The 7,313-nt window shown below is 32.5% G+C and overlaps 1 non-coding gene across 1 annotated transcript; it reads right to left on the bottom strand.

The window, feature by feature from the left end:
- Positions 1 to 3,044: 3,044 nt before the first annotated feature.
- On the bottom strand, positions 3,045 to 3,115 carry TRNAC-GCA (transfer RNA cysteine (anticodon GCA)). The gene has a single exon. It is a non-coding gene; the product is annotated as a tRNA-Cys (tRNA).
- Positions 3,116 to 7,313: the final 4,198 nt, after the last annotated feature.

Raw genomic sequence — 7,313 nt, 5'->3', positions numbered from 1 at the left:
ACAATGACGAAAGTTTTCATCATCATCGTAAAGACCCCAAGGATCGTGAGTATCCTACTAGGCCTTCCTGGCCTGAGCAGCCTTTATCCCCTCAAAAGTTAGTTATGGGTTTCAGAGCAGAAGGATTTGAACCTACGACCTCCACCATCCCCAAGTGGCATGCTACCAAACTGCGCCATACTCTGTTATAATGACCAACATCGAAGTTGGGACAACTAGGCTATTTTTGTTATTAGCAGTCTCGCAAACAAGGATAGACGAATATAGGTCAGACAGAATATATTAGATATATGAGAAAAAAAGCTGCCATGGTGAAATTGGTAGACACACTGTTCTTAGGCAGCAGCGCTAGAGCATCTCGGTTTGAATCCGAGTGGCAGCATTATTGTTTAATAAAATACTATAGTTTAGTATCCCTTCCATATCTAATATCTATAGATATCTATTATATATGGAGTACCTATATAATAAATGACTATCATTGTTCAATCTATGTCAATATGATTTATTACATATCAATCGATTTTATCTTTTTCTTACGAAACGAATCCTATATTAAAATTAAAAAATAAATGGGTTTATTATGATATTTATAACTCTAGAACATATATCAGCTCATGTCTCTTTTTCTCTTACTTTTGTGATTACTCTTATTTATTCGGGAACCTTAATTTATAAAAGTGAAAAACTAAGTAATTCAGGAGGAAAGGGCATGATAGTGACGTGTATTTGTATAACGGGAGTATTAGTTTCCCATTCGCTCTATTCAGGGCATTTACCATTAAGTAATTTGTATGAGTCATTCATGTTCCTTTCATGGACTTCCTCCATGATTCATATAGTTATACAAATACGGGGCCAGTATGCTTGGTGGTTAGGTGCAATCACCGTGCCAAGTGCTATGTTAACTCATGGTTTTGCTACTTTAGGTCTTCCGGATAAAATGCAAAAATCTGCAATGTTAGTACCTGCTTTACAATCTCATTGGTTAATGATGCATGTAAGTATGATATTGCTCAGTTATGCAACTCTTTTATGTGGATCCCTATCATCCATATCTTTATTGGTCATTGCGTCCCAAATAAATCAAAAGATTTTTCTTAATGTGAAAAATTCTTTTTTCTTCAATATGCCTACGCTGGTTCAAATCCAGCTCAGCCCAATACCAACTTGATAGATTGAGATAGATATTTATCTATCAGATAAGAAAGGTAATTGGTTTTTGAATCCCCTACCCTACTGTATAGAGAAAGAATCGGAACTATAGAGAAAGAATCGGAACGAACAGTTTTGATATATAAATTTGAAAGATAAAAGTTTTACAAATACGACTTGGCACAATTTTTTTTATGACAGTTTAGTCAATAAACTGTACCTAGTGGGATTGTAGTTCAATTGGTTAGAGTACCGCCCTGTCAAGATGGAAGTTGCGGGTTCGAGCCCCGTCAGTCCCGATTCAATAAATTGAACAATTGTTTGAGCGATTCCTACCCCAAACAAGAGCAAAAAAGGGAAATAGAGTAGACTAGAATAGATTTGACATCTTTTTTACACATTTTGTGTGTGGATTCGCCGAATTATTAGATCTGCAATCTTTTTTTCCTTGAGAAATAAAAAAGGCGTAGTAAGATAGATCTGTGTTAGGAAGAATACCGTGCATAGATTTACGCTCTGTGTTCATCTCTCATATTTTTGTTTGCTCATCAATTTTTTACTAGACCCTTTTTGGTTTTTGACTATTATCAAAACCATCTATCTCTATATAGATAGATCCTGTTCTAATATATAATAGACATTAACATAAAAAAGAAATATTTGATTGAGACAAACATTAATAAAAAAAAATTTTTACAAAAAAAAGAGATACTCTATGAGATCAAATCTCGAGTTATTTTAAAACGAAGCGAAAATCAATCATGGAAGTAAATAACCTTGCATTTATTGCTATTCTATTATTCATTATAGTGCCCACTGCTTTTCTAATCATCATTTACGCGCAAACGAAGCCTCAAAGTGAACTAGAGTGATTACTTAGAATCTAGAATTAGTCTAAATCGTCACTATAAAAAATTTATAGCGGTCAGTAGATTTTTTTGAGAAGAAGTAGTTACAAAAAAATTTTCGTTTATACCACTTATATACAGATTTTGGATAAGTAGATCTAAATTATAATTTGTCTCATGGGAACTAGACATAATTTCTTACATATCTCTGGAAAAATTGATGTAAATAAAAACATAGGTGTTATTTTGATTTGAATAATATTTTCAAAAATATTGATAATACGAATACACATTGTTTACTATTCCATAGTAATATACAAAATTGTATATCGTAAAGGCAAAAAATTGATATGGAAAAGACAGAGCAATAATGCTCCATATTCTTTAACAGATGTATAGTGAAAAATAGTATGGTTCGCTATATAAAACTCTACTTCATATTTTCTAAATATGAAGTAGAATTTTATTTCTAACATGATCAATTTGATATTATAAATCATTTCGTTGATAATTTAATTTAACGATAGATAAATAATTAATGATAGTAATGATTTAATCATCGTAATAATCATTGTTTATTTGTTTTTAACAGAACGATTAAACACAGAAGGACTATTCAAATTCTATTAAATTCCACTTCTACCCCATACTACGAGTGAAAGAGAAAAAGTAAAAACTACCATTAGAGAAGCCCAAGCGATACCGACTATATCCATACGAATCCCTCTCTTTTTAAAAACTTAAAAAAAAGTAAAAAAAAACAAATAATAATATCATTATTGATTCTTGATGATAATGGAACTATTCAAAATAGTGCAAAGTGGGAATCTTCTACCTTCCTATTCTGAAAGGATGAGTCGATAGTAGAGGCTTCTCAAAAAAATTTATTGTAACTAATAACTATAAACTACCTATCAGATTAGACATTAACGATAAAATTCAATTTTATTTGCTATATTAGCAATAGCACCTGAAGCTACACAAGTTGTCTCCAAAAGACATGGATACAAATAGAGACTTTTGTATTTGTTTAGACTACCAAGGCGACACCCAGATTTGAACTGGGGATCGAGGATTTGCAGTCCCCTGCCTTACCACTTGGCTATGTCGCCATCCCCATATCTAGTTTATCCTAAGGTAAAACTATATTTTGCTTTATTTATCAGAGATGATATGTAAGGTATTTCACGTATTCTTGTTTATCACTCGGATATGCCATTTAACCAATTTATAGTCCCCAGGTCTAATAGGGGATTTAGACTTTTCAAATAGGAAAAAGAGGGATTGGTTTTCAATTATCTTATTAAAATGGAACCTATAACCTATTAATATCGGTTAGGAATTGAAGTTCCTGCCTTTAGTATAGAATAGGAATTTAGAGTACCCAATTAAGTATACTAAATCCACTTTTATCTGTCAATAACTAGAGAATTTACAACTATAGAAATATTTACATCATATATCATTTGTTTAATAATAAAAGAAAATAGCTTCCTTTTTTTCTTTTTTTCTTTTTTTGATATAGTGAACAAAACATGTCAATTTTTTGTCAAATTTATTCGTCTAGATTAATGGGGAATACAATATCAAAATATAAAATTGACTATAGAAATATAGGATAGCAAACATTCAATGCGATTAGAAGAAAATAAAGGAATATTGACAATTCCCCAATTTGGTAAAATACAACTTGAAGGATTTTTTCGTTTTATCAATCAAGGCTTAATAGAAGAAATCAATAACTTTTCAAAAATTGAAAGCTCAAATAAAAAGATAAAAATTATTCTTTTTGGTTCTGAATATAAATTAACAGAACCTTTCATTAAAGAGAGAGATGCTGTATATATGTTTGTTACATATAACTGTCAATTATATGTACCAGCAAGATTGATTAAGAAAACTAAGAAAACTTGTGAAATACAGGACCAGATTTTATATCTGGGAGATATTCCTTTGATGAATTCTAAAGGAACTTTTGTAATAAATGGAAATTATAGAGTCGTGGTCAATGAAATAGTAAGAAGCCCCGGTATTTATTACACTTGGAAACGAAAACCGTCGGGAAACATTATCTGGATTGGCACAATAATTTTAGATTGGGGAAGAAGATCAAGATTAGAGATTAATAAAAAAAAAGAAAAGATATGGATTCGTATAAAAAAAAAAAAAAATCTCTTTTACTTTTTTTATTGGCTATGGGTCTAAATTTCGAAGAGATTTTTAACTATAAGAATGTTAAAGCATTTTTTCGATATTCGAAGGAGTATTATACTTGGTATGGCGTATTTTAAAACTTTATAAAAAACTGTACATAAGTGACGAAAATGAAGAAGGAGAAGAAGAAGAAGAAGAAGAAGAAGAAGAATTGGATTTTGAGTCTATAGATGAAAAAGTAACAACATTTTTTCGAACGAAATGTTTATTAGGAAAGATGGGTCGACGAAATCTGAATAAAAAACTAAGTCTTGATGTATCCGAGAATGAAATTTTATTATTACCGTATGATATATTGGCTGCTGTGGATTACCTTATCAAAGTGCAATTTGGAGCAAGTACACTCGATGATATAGATCACTTGAAAAATCGGTATATTCATTTTGTAGCAGATTTATTACAAGAACAATTACGATTAGCTCTATATGATTTCAGAGAAGTAGTTGAAAAAAATATATTACCTGGTATATCAATCAATGTTAAAAAGAGAATAACTCTTATTAAATTGGAAACTTTCATTTCATTAACGGGTACTTTTCAAAAAAAATTTGGGTTACATCCCTTATCACAATTTTTGGATCAAACTAATCCGTTGGCAGAAATAGTTCATAGTTGAAAAGTGAGCTCTTTGGGCCCTGGAGGATTGACAAGTCGAACGTCTACTTTTCGTACACGGGATATTCATCCTAGTCATTATGGACGTATTTGTCTGATTATGACATTCGAAGGAATAAATGTTGGGCTTATTGGATCGTTATCTATTTATGCAACGCTTGGTCATTACGGCTCTTTAAAAAGTCCATTCTATAGGCTATCTGAGAGATCGAACAAAGACCATATGGTTTATCTATTACCGGGAGAAGATGAATACTATCGGATAGCTATAGGAAATTCTCTGGCATTAAATCAAGGGGTTCCAGAGGAACAATTGACTGCAGCTCGATTTCAGCAAGAATTTTTATTTTTTGCATGGGACCAAATTCATTTCAGAAGTATTTTCCCTTCCCAATATTTTTCCGTTGGAGTTTGTCTTATTCCTTTTATCGAACATAATGATGTGAATCGTGCTTTAATAGGTTCTAATATGCAGCGTCAAGCACTTCCACTTGTTCAACCTGAGAAGTGTATTGTTGGAACTGGATTGGAGGGTCAAGTAGCTCTAGATTCAGGAAGTGTAGCTATAGCCAAGCAAGGGGGAAAAATAAAGTATATTGATGGTGAAAATATAATCATAACTTCATCTGTTGCTCGAGACAATATAGAAACAGAATTGATTCTATATCAACGTTCTAATAGTGATACTTGTATGCATCAAAAACCTCGAGTTCGCCAAGGGGAATATGTAAAGAGGGGACAAATTATAGCAGACAGTGTAGCTACAGCAGGGGGAGAACTTTCTTTGGGAAAAAAAATTTTAGTGGCCTATATGCCATGGGAAGGATACAATTTTGAAGATGCAATACTTATTAGTGAACGTCTGGTATATGAAGACATTTTTACTTCTTTTCAGATCGTAAGATACAAAATTGGAGTTTATTTTACGGACTAGGGCCCTGAAGTAATAACTAGAGAAATACCTCATTTAAATGCTTACTTACTCCATCATCTGGACGAAAATGACATTGTAATGATAGGATCTTGGATAGAAATAGGTGATATATTAGTAGGTAAATTAATACTGGAAGCAGAAGAAGACTCACTAATAAATACTCCAGAAGGAAAATTATTACAAGCTTTATTTGATATTAAGGCACCTACTAGAAAAGAAAATTGTTTCAGAGTCCCTAAAGGTGTAAAAGGTCGAGTTATCGATGTGAGATGCTTTTAGGAGTTCGAGGAGGAGGAAGACGATTATCTCAGAGATATTATAGAAAAAGTTCATGTATATATTTTACAAAAACGTAAAATACAAGTGGGTGATAAAGTAGTGGGAAGGCATGGTAATAAAGGTATTATTTCAAAAAATTTGCCCAGGCAAGATATGCCTTATTTACAAAATGGAACACCAGTGGACATGGTATTAAATCTATTAGGGGTACCTTCACGAATGAATGTAGGACAGATCTTTGAATGTTTACTTGGTTTAGCAAGAAAACTAATGAACAAACATTATAGACTTCCACCTTTTGACGAAAGGTACGAGCGAGAAGCTTCTAGAAAACGAGTGTTTTCTGAGCTTTATAAAGCTAGCGAGCAAACAGCTAATCCATGGGTATTTGAAACTGATAATCCTGGAAAACATAGATTAATTGATGGAAGAACAGGAAAGGTTTTTGAACAACCTGTTACAATAGGAATAGCTTATATATCGAAATTGTGCCATCAAGTTGACGACAAAATTCATGCACATTCCCGTGGGCCTTATGTGTTGGTTACACAACAACCTCTAAAAGGAAAATCCTCCAGAGGAGGACAACGAGTAGGAGAAATCGAAGTTTGGGCTCTAGAAGGTTTTGGTGTTGCTTATATTTTACACGAGATACTTACTTTAAAATTTGATCATATGGACACTCATGAAAAAATATTTGGTGCCATTTTCAACAGAGAACCAATGCCTAAACCTACCACTTTTACAGAATCTTTCCGATTGCTCAGTCGAGAACTACGATCTTTAGCTCTAGAATTGAATCATACTACTCTATCTGAGATAGACTTCCAGATAGATAAGAAGGAAGTTTGATAAAAATGAATCAAAATTTATTTATTATGAATGACTAGAATAAACACGAACAACTCCAAATTGGATTAGTTTCTCCTGAGCAGATTCTCGCTTGGTCTGAAAGAATATTACCTAATGGAGAAAGAGTCGGACAAGTGACTGCAGAACAAATTTTAGATTATAGAACTTATGAACCAATAAGAGGTGGATTACTTTGTGAAAGCATATTTGGACCTAGGAAAAGGGGAGTTTGTTCTTGTGTAAAACCTCCAATGATAGAAAATGAGAAGGAAAACTACGACTCCAATTTTTGTACTCAATGTGGAGTTGAACTTGTTATTGATCCTCGAATTCGAAGATATTGAATGGGATACATTAAACTGGCATGTCCAGTTGTTCATATTTGGTATTTCAAACGACGTCCCAGTTATATCGCG

This window comes from Cupressus sempervirens, chromosome 2 (genome assembly GCF_028749045.1).
Source record: "Cupressus sempervirens isolate cs-2001-9-10 chromosome 2, ASM2874904v1, whole genome shotgun sequence".
NCBI lineage: Eukaryota > Viridiplantae > Streptophyta > Pinopsida > Cupressales > Cupressaceae > Cupressus > Cupressus sempervirens.
The sequence above is the reverse complement of the archived record's forward strand: the minus strand, read 5'-3'. Positions and strand labels throughout refer to the sequence as shown.